At 37.0% G+C, this 20,962-nt stretch overlaps 1 pseudogene; it reads right to left on the bottom strand.

Moving 5' to 3' along the window:
• Positions 1-2,460: 2,460 nt before the first annotated feature.
• On the bottom strand, positions 2,461-3,192 carry LOC100774019 (annotated as a pseudogene).
• Positions 3,193-20,962: the final 17,770 nt, after the last annotated feature.

Below are 20,962 nucleotides of genomic sequence, written 5' to 3'. Positions count from 1 at the left end.
TCTTCCCAGGATAATCACAATGACAATAAGATTAGCCATTGCAAGTCTACTCCTTGTCAACTTGACATATAAATATATTACTGTTAAATTATGATCTTTTCCTGTTCCTATGATCATAAGTTAATATCACTCAATAAAACAAGCAAACAAAAGAACAAACAAACAAAAAACCAGGCTGACTTTAATAGTCCCATGGTCCCAACTAAGAATCTAAGCAATAGTGGAGAGTCTACCTTACATGCTCTTCCCCTATAATGAGAATGATGACTACCTTAAATGTCATCCTAGTGCCTGCATCCAGTAGCTGATGGAAGCAGAAGCAGAGATCCACAGCTAAGCACTGAGCCAAATTCCTGGAATCCAGTTGTAGGGAGGGAGGAGTGATGATCAAAGGGGTCAAGACCATGTTGGAGAAACCCACAGAAACAGCTAACCTGAGCAAGTGGAAGCTCATGGACCCCAGCTAGGGAACCAACATAGGACGGAACTGGACCCTCCCCCACCCCCTCCCCAACATGGTGTCAGCTAGGATGCATGGGAAGTCTATAGGGCCTCTGGCAGTGGAACCAGTATTTATCTCTAGTATATGAATGGACTTCGGGAGCACATTCCCCATGGAGGGATACTCTCTTAGCCTAGATACATGGGGGAGGGCCTAGGCCCTGCCCCAAATGACTTGACAGACATAGATGATCCCTCATGGAAGGCCTCACTCTGGGGTGGGTGGGTGGGTGGGGTTAGTTGGAGGATGGAAGGATGTGAGAGAGAGGAAACTGGGATTGATATGCAAAATAAGATTGTTTCTAATTTAAATAAAATTTATAAAAAATAAGAGTCCTATGGTTTAAAAAAATCCCAATGATTTAGAATTCTAGGCTATTTTCAAAAACGCAAAGTCTCACAGCTGTTGGCTCTTATAAAACAAAACAAACAAAAAAACAATTTATATGCCAGAGCCTAAAAACAAGATCATCAAGGCCACCCCCTAAATTCAGCACAGCAAATCAAATCCTGTACCTTAATGTCTGGCATCTGGGAGACAGTCATCATTTTCTTGGTTCCAAATGGTTTGGGAAGCCCCTTCAACACTGTTATCAGCGGCACGCAGTTTATCTGAAAGTCTCCGTTCACCTGGACTCCACAGCTGCCTCTCCTCTTCATGACCATGCCGTAGTTGTGGCATCCTGAATGTGCTAGGCTGTCCATTGCTACTGAAATTACACTTTCTCTTCATAAACTTCAGGCGTATCATACAGTGCAGGGACTCAGCTGCTCCCTATAAATCTCTCAAAGTTTCATCTCTCATGCCTGCAAAACAAGTAGTATACAGGACACTTCTATGTTGCCAAATTAAGGTGCCTGTTTGAGATGGAGCCTTGGCACCACAGACCATACACCTGCTGAGCTTGAGGAAATCTTCCCAGACTTGGCCTCAGTGATGCTGATCTCTTATTAATCACGGATGACTTTTTAACCCCAGCTGACCAGCAGCATTGCTTCATGGTTTCTTCATCGAAGTCCACTGTCCCAATAAAGCTAACGTTTTTTTCCTTATCCAAAATATCAGAAACAGCTCTCATGGAGTACTCTCTTCATTGGGAAAGGTCACAAACTAGACCTACATTGTTTGCATTCTTCTCAGCATTCTTATCCCCCAGGCTTCCATTAGAAGTTAAGTTCTATCATGCATTGGTTTTCTAGACCCAAGTTCCAAGTATTTCCACAATCCAAGAACCCACCACAATTAGGTCCATTACAGTGAAAGCTCAACTCTGCTGGTACCAATGTCTATTCTAGTTAGATCTTTGTTTCTGTAATAAATAACATGGCTGAAAACAATCTGAGCTGGAAGGTTTATTTCATTTTGAATTACAGACTACTGTTGAGGGGAGCCAAGGCAGGTACTCAGGCTGGTACTTGAGGCAGAATCTGCAGAAGAACATTGATGACAGACTTGATCTAATCCTCAGTGTCAATTATCTTTCTGAAATAGCCAAGTTCTCCCTGCTTAGGGATAGTACTGCCTATAGTAGGCTGGGACCTCCTCTATCAACTAACCATCAAGAAAGTAGCCTATATACATGTCCAAAGACCAAACTGATGGAGACAATTCCTCAATTGAGATACCTTCTTCCAAGTTGTATTAAACTGACAAAGAAGATTATCAATAATACTAATACATGACCTATGAAACTTGTCTAAAGATGGTCTCCAACAAAACTCAACATTATTTCTTAATAAGAGCAACCTGTTGTGATTGGCATGATTTTAGGAATGAAGATTAAAAAAATCTTCATAGGCAGTAAAAATAGTATTTTATTCCTCCCCCTCCCATGCACCCCCAGCAACCCCCCCGTACACTTTTCCCCTCTCATTCCCACGGCAATGCTACAATCAGAAAAAATAAGTTTTGGGGGGCAGGAATAGGAGGGGGAGGGGACATGGGTAAAAACAGTCAAATCACAATAGGAATGTCCCCAAATAGGTTAATTCCTCTTCGTCATCCTCTTCGCCCTCATCTTCCGTTTTCGGTTCTGACTCCTTTCTTCTTCATCAGCATCTTCTTTGTCTTCCTCATCATCCACTTCCTTGTCATTGTAACCTTCTTCATCCTCCTCCTCTTCTCTACTCACGTCCTCTTCCGCCCCTTCTTCCCCTAATCCTCTTCCTCTTCGTCTTCCTGTAGCTGGGCATATTCATCGTCATCCTCCATGTAGCCTTCAACATCGGAGTCAGGGGTCTCCTTGTTGTCCCTGTCATAGTCATCGAGGTATGTGCCCTGCGGCAGGAGCTTGAACACATTTTTTCGGTAGTCATTCAGGTTGATCACCTCACAGGTAAACAGGTCTAGGCTCTTGAGATTCTCTAACTTCTTCAGTGGCTCTATTGTGCTAAGGTCTTTTATTGTGTTACCACTTAAATTTAGATGCTTAAAGTTCGGACATTTTTCTACCAATACTTCTCTAAGATTCTGTTATCACTTAGTTCAAGCTTCTTGAGTTTAACTTTGGTTAAGTTTGCAACCGAGGTGAGGCCTACGTTGATTGTACTTAAGAATTCCAGTTCTTCAAACTCATCTGTGAGGCCTTTGATTTTGTCTTCAATTGACTGACAGTTGTCCAGGACGAGTTCTTTCACATCAGAGGGCGTCCTGTTCTGCAGCTCTAAATGAATCTGTTTGTCCATATCCATCTCTCGAGATCTCTCTCACTGCAGAGGATCCAGCCCCAGCAGAATTCAATAAATAAACCCCGAACCCACCGCCACACATTTTAGGACTTTGAAGGCTCAACCAGCTCCGCTCGGTTCTCCAGAAATGAAGATTTTAATTACAGTTGCAAATGAGCATGATTGTATTAGTCTAACTGAAGTACGGAAGGAGTTGAATACAAACAGATTTGTTCTCTGTTAGTCAACAGTGTTCTAGGTCCAAACAGTTTTGACAAATCTCAGCTGTCTTTTAGAGATAGGTGTTGGTAGGCTGACATGAGGGTTAAATGAATATTGACCATTCTGTACTAACTCATGCTTCCCAGACCCATATTTTAATCAAGACTTCCAGAAAGTTAAAAAATTGTATAAAATGTAATTAAAATAATAGGCAAACTAGGGACACAGCAACTCAATTGGAATTCAGATGAAGTCACACACAAACCTGTTAGTTTGCAAACCTTTTTAAAGTAACTTATTCTTTTATAAATTAAATTAATCAAAGAAAGGCCTGGACTTGGCCATCACGTCCAGTTCAATAATAGTAGTGTAGCATAAAATGTTGTGAATAATGGAAGTACATATGTAATATGAATGATTTGTTAAAATCATCTAGTGATGACTTGCATATTATTCGTCTAGGTTTTAAAATTTTTATGAAATACTCATTTGCATCTTTCAACTTCTATGTATCTTTCCTAATTTTTAGTAATATTATTAATTAAAAAATTAAAATTAATGCTTCCAGTATGTACATGAGTGTTGGACCATCTACTGGAGCACAGGTAGGTACCTTTTCAGAGGCCACTACCTCCAATAATCATCAATTGTCAGTAACTCCTTAAGTAAGTATGGAACTTTGTGAGCATTATATGCATGTATGAAATTACCAAACAATAAAAAATTAAAGTTGAAAAAGGCCTATTTTTTAATTTTTTAAAGGGATTTTTGTATCTTAATACACATTGCTAAGACCATGCCTATGTTAGTTTGTCAAACACATACATCAGTATGAATTAAAAACTGTTTAGTAATATTGAGAACTGTTTAGTAATATTGAGAAATAGTTTATATACTTTCAAATAGAAAGGCAATTTACTCTGCATATTTTCTCAAAATATATCGTTCACAGTTTTGTGAACAAATTTTACTGTTAAATAATAATATATTATTTTTCATAGTGATGGTGTATAATCCATTATTGATCCCTGATAAACTGCACAATAAACATTCTTGATATATAAGGGGATTTAAAACATTAAAATTAATAGAGCAGTGTAAGAGCCTTCAACATGTTTATTCATTGTAAAGTCAGACTAACCATTAGTTGATATATACAATATAAAGATTGACTGTATCATTTAAATTAAATCTATGTTTTATCTGTGCTCTTAAAATCAATGTAAATTTTGGGGCGGAGAGGTGGCTTAGCAGGTAAGAATAGAAGACATAGGTTCAATTCCCAGCATCCACACAGTGGCTCACAACCATCTGTAACTTCAGTCTCTGGGGCTCCAGCTTCCTTTTCTGGCCTCCATGGGCACTCAGCATCTGCATGATGCACAGCCTTCCAGGCAGTCAAAACACCTATGTACAAAAATGAATACATACAAATTTAAAAATTAATATAAATTTCTTAGTTTGGCTGCTAAAAAGCAGAGATACAACAGTTCACAAATGTATGTCCCCAAATTAAGGGAAAACCTACTGCTTCTTATTTTTTTTCTATCAAAGATACATAGTATTAAACTGACTACTAATGGCTTTTCTTCAGTTTCATAGACTATTGCCTCTCTCAGTCCTCATCAGAGAAGCTTCTTCTTACAGTAGATGGTGATTAACACTGACACCAACAAGCATAAAAAATGAGATTGTATACTGTTCAGCCATAAGTAGGACATCTATATTATACTCTTCCACTAAACCTTAGAAGAGGACACTGAAAGATGATAAGAGCCAGCTGTAGTGAATGACTATAGGGAAAGACTATTTCACAGACTCAACTGAGAAGTTGTTTACATGAACTTACAGCAATTGTGTAAATGTGTACAAGACCTGAGCAAGCTCATGGCAAACAAAATACCAGCATGGAGGGTGGAGATAGGCAAAAAGTCCCAGCACTGGCCAAGGATCTGGAGCCAATTGATAGCTGCTGGGAGAAGGAGAGTCTATTTTCTTTAAGGGTGTGGCATTGGTAAGTTGACCAACCTATGGAAGCCCATACATCCAAGAACAAATGGGCAATGCATATTGGTTAAAGAAAAAGAGGGCATAAATTTGGGTGGGTAAGGAGGTGAGAGTGGATCTGGGAGAAGTCAGGGGAGGGTGAATATGATTAAAATAAACCGTCTGAAGTTCTAAAGTAACTTATTAGTTTTACATACAAAATCATCTTTTGTATGTCTTCAGATATCTCTGTTGACTTGTGCTTGTAGTATCATTTTAAGTAAGCCCAAATGAAAACTCCACAAAGCTAACCATCATGTATCTACTGTTACCTGAAAGACTTACTGCAAAATTTTTCTCACGTCTTGATCAAAGATTTTTTTGAACAGACTTGTGAGGTAGCAGTGACCTTCTTTGGGGACAGAGGTTTGGAGACATATGGACATGAACCCTTGGCCTGACATCTTGTGCTCAGCATTAGGAAGCCCCTTACTCATGCTGGAAACTGAACTGAATTATTCATTTTATTTGTCCTTGTTGTTTTTTACTCCTTTAGAGATACTACCTATCTCTAGAGCTTTTCTTCTGCAATCTGCCCCTCAGGACCAGTGTCACCCAGTCTCAGCTTAGACCTAGGGCATACACTTGTCCACCAAGGACTCTAGATGGGTTCAGCAAGGAGGAAAATGAGGCCAAGCTGTGTGCACCCTTCTGATCACCTAGATATAGTTTAGGATGCTTCCTTTGCCAAGAATGTGACAGGCTTCAAAATTCTGAAAGCAGATTTGCCAGCTGCCTGAATTTTTGGCATCTACAATGTTAGGATTTCATTCTAATAAACAAAACATAATATCACTTCTTCAGGCAATGTCAGGAAGTCTAATCAAGAGTTGACTGTGAGCCAGCAGTTGCCATCAGCTCACTGATGTACCAGTAACAGAGGCTAAGAATATATTAACTATTCATTGCTCTGGGTTCTCTAAGGCACTCACAGAAACTCTGTATCAGGCAGGTCTGGCAGGATATCATCCCTGAGTGATATTACCTTAGTTTCTTTCAGAAATACTTTCACAGGCTATGATCTAGTGTTAAAGCTCGGCGTTCTTATAGATGGCTAATGAAAGCAATGTCTACTTGCACATTTCTTCATGCTTGAAAAATAGCATTTGAACTTGCTGTTTATTTTGTAGCCTAAACTCTCTTCAACAAGACTCACAGGATAAAGACCTTCTTAAATTTTGTTTTGGAAAAGAATGAGAGTGACTTAACAATTCACACTTGCAAGAATTGGTTTCTGAAATCTTGATGAGAACATTGTTTTCATTTATTTTACAACACACAAAGAAATAAGCATGAGGAAAAAACAGCAAGATTTCACAAAATCTTCTCAGTAAAATCCCCATATCACATCTTATCAAGATGCCTACCAGTAAAATCTTCCACATCATAATGCTGCTTTTAATCCAAGCCCCTTCCTATTCCATGCCTTAGGACACAGAAGGATAATAACCAAAAGGAAGGCAAGTCCTCTCAATCCGTGTCCATCAACATAGACTTGATGAAAGAGCAGGGGATCCCTCACTGAAAAGTAGCAACTTGAATTCTATTAACCCTTTTCATTTCAAGTCTTAACTTGGGATTTAAAATGAATTAATCACTCAGTTTCAGTGTCTTTTTTCTAACACAGGAATGATACCACACCTGCATCTCACTATTGTGCATGAAGTAATTGACTGAAAATCTTTATCATGGTAGTGTACATATAAGGCTTAAACATCATGTGCCATTTAGGCTGCATAGATGGAAGCAGGAGACAGTGATGTGATGCTGACTATGGAAACCATGACAATGATGTTGGCGATATGGCATTTACCTGAGGACAATTGTCTTTGTTTATAATCTTTGTGGCTTTAACCATGGTCTTAAGATTTCATCTTTTTGCTAGGATAACACTTTTACTCAGAGCCAACATAGTGCCAGGCAGAAAGTATGAAGGCCTCTTCAGACTTTGACTTTGTTTTCAGGATGCATCTTAAAATGAAGTAAGTATGTTTTCAATCTCTAATTCTAGGAAAGACAAAGAGATTAAACTTTCTTTCTTTGAGATTCTTGCTACCCAAGAAAGCAAAAGTCCTGGATAATCTAGGGGATATTAGGACACAGGTTCTGTTTCCGTTTTGGAAAAAAATAAGATAAAAGCGAGTCTTGGAAGCTCATGCATGGTCTACCTGGCATTATGAGGATGGGCGACCACACAAGGACTTGTACAGAATCCTCAAACCAATGAGGCACTGTGCATCTCCTGGAGCAGTGGTTCTCAGACATTTTGGTTTCATGACCCTTTATGGAAAACATTGAGGATGTTAAAGAGGATTTTAAATGCAAGCTATTATCATTGATAGTTACAGCAATGGCTATCAATATTAAAAATTAAACTACTCATCAACATTTAAAAATAGCAATAATTAACCCATATCATGTTAACATATAAATATATTTGTGAAACCATTTGAGTTTCCAAAGTAAAAAAAAAAATATTGAGTGGTGACAGTACTTCCCCTTTATCCAAGAGGTTTTAATATCTGGTTTAGAAGATATTAAATATCTGGATGTCTGTATAAGATTTTCTGTTTGTTTGTGGTTTATGTTACATTACTTGAAGTTAACAAAGATATGGTTATGCTACAAAGATAAGTAGCTACAAAAGGAGGCAGGAATATTTTAGAAGCCTCTAGAAGCAGTTTTACACAGTCTATTCCAGGCTACTCTGATGCTCTACTAGTAACTACTCCTTAAAAGCAGCAACAACGAAGAAACCGAAACCATATGGGTGAAATTTCCACTCTATTAACACTACATTACTGTCTTCAGAGCATCTTCGCATATCCAGACATGCTTCATTCTGTAACATCATGCATCAGCCATTTGGAAAATGTTGGTCCACTGAATTATGCAGTTCCTGCAAATGTTGAAAACGTTTTATTATACATTATTAAATAGTAACATTTGTTAATCTCATTAGAGAAGTCTGTATTGAGAAGCTGTCAAAATTGTAACTGATATAAATTTCCCAAAGATCTTGCTTTTGCTTGGAAGCTCAGATTGCATACTTGCCAACAAATGCTGTCAGTTGTTTCATTTTGTTCACTTTGGAGATGATGTCTACCAAATGCCAGTCTGAATAACTACCATTTATAAATCTATGCTTTCTTCAAGTAAGCTAATTTATCTATAATCAAGGCAACTAGTTTAGCTTGGAACTCGATTTCATAAGACATTTTCTTTGTGACAACTCTAATATGTTAATGCCAAAGTGATTAACATTTAAAAAAATCCAATTACCTGAAGTTGGTGACAAAACAAACTGATAACCTTTTCTGACACTGTGGACATTCTTCAGTAACACTGTGGTTTCAGGCAGAAATGTCCAGCAGTGCAGTATATAATGGTTACTAATTCAAATCAAAGTTAATATTTATGTGTCCTTAAATGTGTGCTGTTTTATTTTGTTGAAAATATTAAAAAATACTGTATGTTATTGTTACCTACATTCTACTGGGGACACTGGAACTTTTTGCTGCTTTCTAATTTTAACTTAATACCTGTGGATTAAACTTTGTACACCCCTCTTGTTTATACTATATCATTCAGATGCTTTCTACTGTTAACTTTTGTAGATTGATCTTTTTGTAATCCACAGGTGAGTGAGATCTTGCAGAGACTGTCTCTCTGTACCTTGACTACTTCATTTAGCATAATGATCTTCATGTTATTGTGAATGAGGGAAGCTCATTTTTGATATAGCTAAAACATACTACACTGTGAATACATATCATATTTTCTTTATCCATTCGTCAGTTAATGAGCACTGAAACTTGGTTGTGTTCCTTGTTTGTTTGTTTTTACTATTTTGGAATCTCCTGCCATAAAAAGAGGACGGCAAGTATCATTTGACATACTGCTTTTAGTTCCTTTGGATATATAACCAGTAGTGGGGTTGCTGGATAATTTGGAGAGGTTTTTCTACACTCTTTTCCATAATAGAGAAACAAACATTGGCATCAACAGTGTGAATGTGTTCCGTTTTCTTTACATCCTCACCACACTTGTTCTCCTTAATCATTTGGATAGTTGCCATTTTTGTTGGTGTAAGGTACTATCTCACCAGTAATTAGAGTCCCATTTGAATTCAAATTAATGACGGTGACATTTGCTCATGGGATTGTGGGTTACCTGTCCTCCTTTGTGAAATGTTCATTTCCATCTATTGTCCATTATCAATAATTATGGTTTAATTATTTTTTTATTTTGAGTTATTTCTTATATATTCTGAAAGTCAGCCTGGTGTCAGATGTACAATTAGAAAATATTGAGGTTGATCTCTTCATTATGCTGATTGTTTGTTCCCTTTTCCGTGAGAAAGGAAAACACATTGCATTTTTTTTTTTTTTTTTTTGGAAATGAATACCTCACTAACTCCAATAGAGTACAGACAGCCAAGTATATTATAAGTTTGCAAACTGTGTCTTCAGTTCAACAGCAGCAAATGTGAGCTGAGAATTAGAAAAGCAGTCCTGGGTTCTACCCTAGAGTTTTCAATCAGCATCCAAATTTAAGGAATTTTGTGTGGTGCTTATGCATAACACCATTTGAGAAGCACTGCATTAAAAAAAAGGTCTAGAAATGAAATGTATGGTTTCTTTTCTTGGATTCAAGTCAAGTATAAAAAGGCAAGAGTTGGTTAGGAATTCCCACAGTAATGGTCTATGTGTAGAAAATTTTCTGGCCACATACAGTCCACTTCTTTTTGGAATTATCACTAACATTTTCTCAGCCATCCAGGTGACAGTATATTTTGCCTGACATATGACTTGTCTTTTCTAAGAAGAAATAGGACATGAGGTGGTCCTGCAGGAAGCAGTGACATTTCTCTCTGTGTGTCAATATTTGAAGAGGAAAAACACTTATTACTAGAGTAGTCAAAAGGAATGAAATCTCTTGTGCTCATTTTCAATGATTACAAAGTTTTCATTGCACCTGCTATCTTTGCTTTAACTTTTAATGTATTTGGTGAAAACACCCTTGATTCTGTCCTACCTAGAATATGTTGTGAGAACGTATTTCCTTGATAGGTCACTGTGCAGCTGCATGCCTGTACTGAGCTGTCTCACAGATTAATTTGTTGAATACAGGCTGACGTCCAGCTATGAACCACAAAGTGGTAACCAGCCTGACATGTTTGAGATTTTTTCTACTACTTTTATACATCACAATTAGATGTACATTCCCCAGAAATTGTACTGAACGGCTCTGAAATCCTGCTGAAACTCTTTCCTATCAACAACAATAATCAATATTAACATATATGTTATTTTATGAAAGCACCTGTCTTTCAAATTGATGGAAGAGCTTTGTAACCTTCATAAATTGCTATGATCAAAAGCCCACCCAGTAGAAGCTTCCAGCAGTATCCCTCTAGTTGTAGATCCTAAAATGATGTATACTTACATAATCCCCACGACTGTTAGTTTAGCCTGCTCTTGCTTGTTTTATGACTTAATGATGATTCTAAACTTGGCAATAATTTCTCTGTTGGAAATTCATATTACTTATTTTCACTCCAATTGTTTCAACATTGTATGGATGAACTTAATCACAGTGTAATATTAGCATTATTTTAAGTTATTTATTTGTTTTTGTCTCTATTATAGTGCTTAATAATAGAGACATGTTATCATACAAAGACAGACATCCATCAGTCAAAATTATGTTCTTCATATAGGCCTCTTGGCACACCCTTGTGTAGCATGTTTGGAAACCCTATCGTACTTGTGGCTTTCTAACTGGTCCTAACAATTATTTCCCAGAGCTTTCCTGAGTGGTAAAGGAAGAGTCCAAGAAGTGCTAGACATTAATTTTGGGACTCATGGCTTCGGAGACCATGACTATCATGGTGGGGAACATGGTAGAAGGCACACAGGAATCCACCCTAGCAGTAGCTAAGAGCATACATCTGAAGCATACATAGGGAAGAAAGAGAGAAAGTTAACTGGTAAAGGCATGGACTTCTGAAGTCTCAAACCCCACCATTGTGACATACTTCCTCCAACAAGGCCACACCTCTTAATCCTTCCCAAATAGTTCCACAAAGTGAGGACCAAGTATATAAGCAATAGAGATTATGGGGGCTTTCTTATTTAAACAACCACGCAAACCATCCCATGTATTTACTCCTTGCTTTTTTTCAAATTCATGGCCTTTTTAAAATTTTTTACACACAGTAAAAAGAGCACACCAATTGTTTATCCAAGAGCAAACAGTCAACCCTGAAAATATGCATATTATTGTTTTTACAAATATATATTATCATATTTTACTCACATTTGCCACTTATGCTTTCTAAATGCCCTCAAATATGAGCTTTGGTTATTATAAAAACACAATAGAATCTTGTAGTAAACTCATTTATAGAAGAAGTTTATTAAGAAAAATTATACCACTTTTAAACTTGTGTTATACATGGAGCACATCCAGCTTTTATGGTGAAATGTCTCAAATTTAATCTGACTATAACATGAAAACATAAAAAGGCCATGACTGGATACAGACCAAAGGAAACAGAGGTGTGAGGAGCTGTGCAGACTACTTTCTTCAGTCTCCACACATCTCTGGAGCCCCTTCTTGGTCATTGACCTGAAATTCTAAGGACTGTGGAACCAGAATTTGCGTATCCGTCCGGAACTTATTTAGCATGAATATATTTCCGTTACTTTACTTATAAAAGTAGTAACTGTCTGATTGCTTTTATGATGATGATGATAATGATCGTGATGATGCTTGCTGAAATGACTGTTGTCTTTTACCAGCAAATATTTACAGCTAAGTACATAGATTCAAGATTAGATAATTAATTTAAAAAGGACCAATAATCCCCAATGAAATAGAAGCAGCAATTAAAAGTCTATCAACCAAGACATTCCCAGGGCTACATGGTTTTAGTGTAGAATTCTACCATATTCTCAAACAAGAGTTAATGTCGATCTTCCCTACTGTATTAGGTTTGTTTTATCTTAATCTATTATTATTATTATTACTATTATTATTAAAGCTAAGAAGTTGAAAATGGAGTGATTTCTGAGCTGTTCTGTCATAATTCTCTTTTAGAATCCCAAAGAAAATTAAGAACAGGAGAATCAGTACTTTTCTTTACAGAAATTTTAGTTGCTAGTATCCCCAGTCTCTTAGTCCACAATTATATGTCTTAGATATTAAAGCTTTGGTTTTAGCTGGGTAGACTCTTTCTCTTACTTTTATTTATGCAGTCTCTGGTTATATAGGCAGCTTTGTGTCTGAGAGATCTTGTCTATTTATTGCAATCACAATGTTACATGTTCCTCACCACCCCACAGGTCTGCCTGAACTTTTTCATGTGAGACTGGTGGCAAAAGATCCCAGAAGAGCAAAAAAAATATAATCTACTGGGTTCCATGAAACTTTAGTTTATATTTCACAGTGTTGGTTCCTCATAGACGAGGGATCCAGGCAAACATATACCCAGCTAGACTCACAATTAAGAAAATTGATGTCAGCCTTGGGTAAGAGGAGCTATACCAATGGTGGTTAATTCTGCCAAGTCCTGCAAGTATCTACATATCAACTGAAGCTACAGAGTTCCAACACAATGGTGAGTAAACAGGATAGGCCCTACAAGCTTCTTTGGTAGGTGACCTCTAGGAATGATAACATATGCTCTATAGATGTACAGTTGTACTCTATGATACTGCATGAGAAAAAAATTCTATGGATACTATCAGGAACTCAGATTCTCTACAATGATGAACATCTAAGTCATGGTTTTGCTCTTGGTCGGCAGAGTGCACTTTGATATACCAGCTATCAGAGAAGTGCTACTCAATGTGCACTGAGAGCATCTATAACATTGGTAGGAAATGATTGTCCTAGATCCATGATCGAGACAAATGAATGAGGATCTGAGAAATACCCCCAGACCTATGCTTTGAAAAGTATTCTTATGGATTATTATACCTAAGCTTAATAAGCAGAGTACTAAAGGGTATTGGGTAGATAAGAGCACAACATAGGGAAGGAAGAGAATTATAAGAAAGTCAAAACTATAGAATGTGCAAAATATGTTCAAGCAAACATGAATCCTGGTCTTTCCAAGAGCACATATCAGCTATGAAGAATAATAACAAACATGGGAGATGGAAGAAATGTACTACATGCTCCAGAAGAAAAAGATGACTGATGGTAGCTGGCAAAACCTGTAGAAGAATGACCTATGTTTTCTTTATAGTTTGCCAGCAGTCTAAAGTTGACCCTTCCTGGGATATGTTTTTTATTAATGTTCTCATAGTGAACACTGAAGGAAAGCCTGTCTTGAGGATGACTGTGAGTTTAATCAATCAGGGCTCAGGCATGGTTTACTACTGTCTGGAATGATTTGTTCTTTTCATTTTCTTGCCACAGAATTCTGATAAATTCATTTAAAGTGATCCACCACAGGTCAAATACACAGAAGTACAATAATAGTGCAAATCCAGTGCAGCAAAGGACACAGTGCCTGGCATAGAGAGGATATTTGTATCTTCTGTAGGAGTTATATGGAACCTATAGGATTTAATGATACACACTCTTGCACTGTAATTTAACATAAAGCTGTATGCCAGTGAGTATGAACATTCAGTTGAAAAATTATCAAATTTATCTGATTGAGGTCCATGTATGTGGTGCTAAAGTAGTGAAGTGAGTATAGGTTTTTAACTACTCTATGTTTTTTATACTTCAGAATTGTTTTAACTATTCCTTCAACTGATTAATATTTTTGTTCAAATTATTTTAAAGTGGTGTTTTCCCCCTTCAAGTTAGACGTCATCAAACCTACCAACTAGTTCTGATGGTCATCTGTGCTTACTATGAAAGGTAACAAAAACATTAATCTGTGCTTCATCTCAAATAATTTTTATCCTGCTTTCTGAAAGGGTTTGGAATTTAAACCTTAAATAGAGGAACTGAACTTGAAAAGGGAGTAAGGGAGAAAAAACTTTGTGTGTACAAATTTAACCTGGTTGTAGTTTGCACAAATCACTTACTTCTTGACACTTCTAGATACTGCTTTCTGTCACATGAAAATGTCTAGAAAATTCTAGAGATTGCTCTCAATACCTAAAAAGGAAAACTGTCCTTCTGGGTGATTGGCTTGTCCCCTAATCTCCTAACCTCACCACTACCATAATGACCATAATCAATTTAGATAGCTTGAGTTAAGTGTAGATAGGTAAATGAAATCTGGCTATGCTATCAAACTGTTTGACTCTCATGTTCCTCTCCTTTAAGTCAAGAAGTTTTTAGCAAATGTAAGTCCCCTACCAATAGAACAAAAGGATGTTGTTTTCAAATGTTACAGTTTAATGAAAATTAAAGATGCTAAGTATGTCATGTTTTTTATTTTCCTTGTAAGTTTGCTATTCTTTTGTTATTTCAAAGTATATGGGTCTGATTTTTAAATAATTATACTATATTTAACATTTTAGAAAAAAAAAGTTCCTCAACTGCTTCCCATTTCCCATTATTTCTTAGAAACTGAATGGCAAGTGTGTGATGTCAGTCACCCCCTGGTGTTCAGAGGTCCACAGAAGTGCTGATCCATAGTCATACTCTTAGCCTGTGACTCAGTCCCCAGATACCCACATGCTTCCTGTATTCTGTTTAGAAATGGCTGAGGGAGCAACGGCAGTGTGCCACAATGCTGTGATATCTTAAATTTACCAAACATTTTCACTATTTTCTGCTCTTTGTTTTTATTCCTTGTATTTTAATTTTTGAGTATTTAGGAAGGGTTAAGGCATGGCACTAGTAAATGTTTTCCTTGTAAACAAAATATATCAACCACTCTTCAGAAGAGCTTCCTAATCTCTATGATTTCACTATTAATTTCTGAAAATTAAAAAAAATCAAGACTGAACTCTTGCAAATTTTATACTCACTATTATCACTATTATCATGCTTGAGTATGATACATGTATGACACTCACATGGTGGTAACCAGCAACTCTTTAAGGGAGGGAGTGATACAGTTACATTTTAATTAAGAATGTTAGCAGAAGAGTTTACTAAAATGTATCAATAATAGAATCTTAATCCTAAAAAACTCACTTTCATATTGCAAATTTATGCCAGCAATTGCTGGGAAGGATGGGCATGCAGGCACACATTGTTCACATACATGTGCCTGCACAACTATGTGTGTGTGTGTGTGTGTGGGGTCATGTAGAGATGTAGTTGACATTGATAGTCTTTCTTGATCACTCTCTATCTTACTCTGTGATGCAGGATCTCTCAGTGGAATAACATGCTCACTTGGATGGTTAGTCTGAAGATCTGGCTTGTTACAGGCATCCTCCATTTCTATCTTACAAGTTCTGGAATTACAGGTAGGCTAGTGTACCCATTTGGTATTTACCAGGGTTCTGGCAATCAGTATTCCAGTTCTCCCTCTTGCATGATTGGTATTTTAATCATGAACTATCTCCCAAGTTTCTGATTGTGATTTTTAAAATCATTAATTTAGTGTCAAAATTCTCCATCCCTTGCACATATATTGAAACCTTTCCAAAAACCCATATAGAGCAATTTCCATTTTCTAACATCTTAACAAATGAATGTTCTTAACAATGTTCATCTTCTGGTAGACTTGAAGTGCTGATGTTTATATAAAAAAACCATATAAATCATGAATTATTTTTCCATCTGCTTATCTAAAAGAATCATTATTCTCTCTAGTTACAGCTTGATTTGTCTCAGAAAAGCTTCCACACAATGACGGTGCTTAGTCCCTGCTTCTGCTGCTTTAGATTTCAGAAATTCATTATTAGAGGCAACTAATGAGGACCCTCAGGTTTTGCCTGCTGTTTAGCTTGGGTGGGAGGTAGGGAAAACTTGGGCACTCAGTAAGATCAAGGCAGCGCTCTTGTGTTCAGAAAGAAATGCATTATTTAGAATATTTTGCATGTTTTCAGTCGGAGATCTTTATCTGATTTTATCTGTGTCCTCAGTTCTTAAAGCCCTGTATTAGTTGCTGAGCAGGTGACGGCTCGGGAGGTCCCACATGGAGCACTGCATCACAGCATGCAGGCTCCACCCAGATGTTTACTGAGAACATCACACTGCAGTCCTGGAATTAATTTTCCCTGGAATTAGTTTTCTGTTAAATGGATTTTTAAATTAACTCCAGAATTCTTAGCAATGTTAAATGTTTCTCAGGTTATAGGTCTTATCAATTCAGTTTGCTACTTTCTTAGAACTGTATTCCTTTGTTTTTGACTCCGTGACTGTTCATAAGTAACAAAACATTTTATCCTTTTTCTTTGTTAGTATGATAGCATAAGATCACTTTTCCTTCTATCTTCTGGCATTATTTTAATTATAACATGTTTGGCTTTGCTATTTGGTCTTTGAAATCATGCCTAATTTGAGAAGGATGAAGAGCTCACAAAGCCCTCTGAAATACTGATATTGCCTACAACTACTTTGCAGAGCTAGTCAAGAGTCTAGAGTACTGTGTCAGAAGCTAAACAAGTTCACATGGATGAAGTGACTTCAGAGGCAAGTCATAGAAAAAATACATTGCTAGGTTAAATATGATCATAAGCCTTATTAAAATGTAGCAGGTTACTTCCTGGAATGATGTTCCTGTCACAAACAGATGGCATCTTCAAAGGGTGACAGAAGAGAGTTTAATGAAGGCATCATTTACATTTGTGGTGGGGACTAAGGGAAACTAAGAAGGATGAAGGATGATGAAGCACCCTAGGGCTAGGAACAGCAGAAAGATACACCATACTTGTGCTCACAGGACACAAGAATCTGTGACATGTGTAGATTCCACAACATTTGCCAGTGTGTCCCTTCCTGCCTCTGATCCCATTACAAAGTCTATCAACTACTACTAGCCAGAAGCCACACACCAGGGAGGTATTCAGAGCAAAGAGAAGATGAAAAGTGATTGAGTGTATCTGATGGACAGAATACCCAGCATACCCTAACCTCTTTGTACCTCCACACCTATTCCTGACACTTCTTTTGATGGTAAATCCAGTTCCTTCTTCACAGGGAACACAGATGTTCTAGTCAGCTGTTCCATCACCATGAAACAAACTTGATCACACACTTGCTAGAAAAGGAAATCTCTAAGCTTTGCTAGTATACTTGATATAAAGCTGCATGATCCCTGTACTACTGACTAGCATTTTACCCTTCTGTGTGACTGTATCTCTAGAATATGAAGTTTTCAGAACTGAGGATTGGACTGAGATCCTCACACATGACAAGAAGGCCAAGCATGTCACCACTGACCTATATACCTGCAGCCAAGAATATGAATTTTTATCTTCATTAGGTTATTTCCATTGACCAGCGCCATGTGTAAAGGAACACAGAGGTGTTTATACAAACTCACAAGTTCTAGCCACTTTTTGCTATCATTACAGGTAACCAAGACATTTCTACTGGGTAATTGAGATCAATTACCAATTCAGTAGGATGAAGTCTCTCTGTTCTTAATGGTTCAGTGAATAGTAGAGAACAGCTAGCTTTTTTCCCAGACTAACATTTAAAGTAATGCTATCTCTCTTCCCTTGGTAGAACCATTTGTTCCTCAGGTCAGGACTATTAAATTCCCAATTCCCCATGTTTCCAGGACAAAATGTACACCCTCTGAAAATGAATTACTTGACAAAATCATGAGAAGGAATGGCCACTTCTTCTATTTTCACCTTTTAGTTCTGTGATCTATTAAATTGGCCTATGGTTATATTAGCATCTTATACCAACCACAGTTCAAACATTTGGACCATATATTCACAGAGTTTATACACCAGAAACATGTAGAATGGAGTAACAAATCAACAATTAGTGAGCCTTCTTATAAACTTTCCTCTACACTTACACACCAGATATTTATCATCAAGGCACCATGATGTGCATTTCAGCCAATCATAGTGTTTCTTGCTAGATAACTTTCTTTTCCAGAGTGATTTTTTTGAGGAATGTAGTAATAAAGAAGACATTCTGTAAGTCCACAATGATGAGGCTCTCAAGGAAAAATAACCCCTCTGTAAAACCCCATCAGTGAATGAAGAGATGAAGAAATATTCCACATTATCTCATCTTCCTGGTTTTTTGTTTTCTTCTGGTCATACTCTAGCAAAGTAGTTCTCAACCTTTTCTAATGCTGTGATCCTTTAATATAGGTTTTCATGTTGTGGTGACCCCCCCACCATGAAATTATAGTCACTTCATAATTGTAATTTTGCTATAGTTATGAATAGAAATGTAAATATATGCTATGCAGGATATCTGATATGTGACTCCCCCAAAGGGGGGTTGTGACCCACAGGTTGAGAACTGTGTTTAGAATTCTAGCAGAATCTAGCAGAATCCAGAAGACTATTGAACCTCTGGCATAATGAATGCCAGTACCTACATTATTAATACATAGATTTATGTTGGAGGAGAGTGTGATAGGATATGTCATTCTGTAAATATGTTTCTTTTATTGGTTGATGAATAAAGCACTGTTGGCCAATATGGAAGCAAGATAGGTGGATCTAGGATTTGAGGAGAATTCTTGGAAGTGTAGGCACAGGGAGACAAATGTAGACCCCAATAGAGTAAGAGGCCTGGACATTTTCTCTGGTAAGATTTATAGAAATGGGTTAGTAATTAAGACAGAGCTAACCAATAAGAAGCCCTAGTCAATAACCAACACCTTTATAATGAATATTGTGTATCCTGTGTTATTTGGGGGCTGAAGCAGGGGTGGAACCCAGGTGCCTGTAGGGAAAGAGTACAGGTAACAGAGGTGCTGGGGTGGTCTGAGAAGTAAAATGATTTTCTAAATTACAAACTAACCAATGGCATGGAGAATTCATATCTGTATATTGTCATAATTGCTCTAAGTTATTTTAATACATTTTAATGATATATTGTTGGTAAATGTGGAATTTACATAACTGATTTTCACTTGCTTATATCAGGGGCTGTGTACAACTGGCTCAGGGAAAATGGGTCAGGAATAGAAAATGTTAAAGAATATTTGTGCTACCTGAGCTGCAATTGAATTTCCTTCCTTATGATTGGCTTTCATGGTACTAGAAGACACTATGCAAGTTTCAAAAGGAGTGAGGCAAACAACAGTTCTAGCTAGCTATGACACCTGTGAGCTATATCAATGACTAGCACACATAATCACCCAAAGGATGCAGTAATGGCATATAAATCTTGGCAATAACCAACAGCTCTCTCATTGGACTTATGACTCACTCAATAAGGAAGAAACCATACTTAAGACTGGAAACCTAGCTAGTGCTAATAAAAATCATGATTATTGAAGAAAAATGCTAACTACCACTTTACTAAACTATCACAATCTCTAACAATCTATTAACATTTGTCCTTATACCCACTGGTATGTGTAGTATTTACCCCTCATGAAGGAAATTTCTCTTTGCAACAGAGACTGCCACAGAAAACTAACTTATCAAAGTAGAGAGTTGTGGAGCCCAGTCCCATTGAATATGCCTACTAAACATGCTTTTGCCTAAGACTCAGGACACATTCTGAAAGAAGAGGGTCAGAAAGATTAGAAGAGCCAAAGGACCAGGTAGTTTGTTGTGAGATTGTGTCTCTTAGTAAGGTCAGGTCTACCTAAAAAGTATCACTAATATGACTACCCAAATGTGAATTTTACAAGGAAAACATCAGTGGACATTCTAATGTGGGTGGGGAAAAGGCCATGAGCCCTCAAACTAACACAAAATACTAAAGGTGACTAAGGAAAGTGGAGAGCAGGAGAATAGTCTTCACTAAAGCACATACCAACTGCCTATCCAATACCAAGTAGTCTGTACTGAAAAAGATCCACATAGGTAACATATGGACTTATATTTAACAATCTATCTATCTATCTATCTATCTATCTATCTATCTATCTATCTATCATCTATCTATCTATCATCTATCTATCTATCTATCTATCTATCTATCTATCATCTATCTATTTAATCAAGAACAATTACACATAATAGCAATAACAAATAATGAAAAATCCATGTATTTGAAAGAGATCAAGGAGAGGTATATTGGAGTGTTTAGAGGGAGAAAATGGAGAGAAGAAATATTGCAATTGTGCTATGATAGTTACTAGGATGTTGAGGCCCATAAAAATGACTCCATATCATCTTGTCTTAAGATCAGAGTGTTCAAACCCACTATTGCTATTTCAAGGTTAAACAACAGAATATTTGAGCTAAGATGCCTAAGATGTGGCTATTATGTGTCTTGCCTTGAAAAAGGATGTTTGGCCTAAGGAGTAACTAAGCGATGTCTTACTTTAACAGCAGGGTATTTGGCCTAAGGTGTTGCTTATTATGTGTTTTACTTTAACTACAGGATATTTGGTTTAAGGTGTGGTTACTTGATGTTTTGAGTATTGAGAAGGTAATTACACTTGCTTGTTCTTTGTATCTTGGTTAGAAAGATACAAAGTTGCCTTCCCCAACTTTTG

The sequence above is a fragment of the Cricetulus griseus genome, chromosome 4 (assembly GCF_003668045.3).
Source record: "Cricetulus griseus strain 17A/GY chromosome 4, alternate assembly CriGri-PICRH-1.0, whole genome shotgun sequence".
NCBI classification, from domain to species: Eukaryota; Metazoa; Chordata; class Mammalia; order Rodentia; family Cricetidae; genus Cricetulus; species Cricetulus griseus.
The sequence above is the reverse complement of the archived record's forward strand: the minus strand, read 5'-3'. Positions and strand labels throughout refer to the sequence as shown.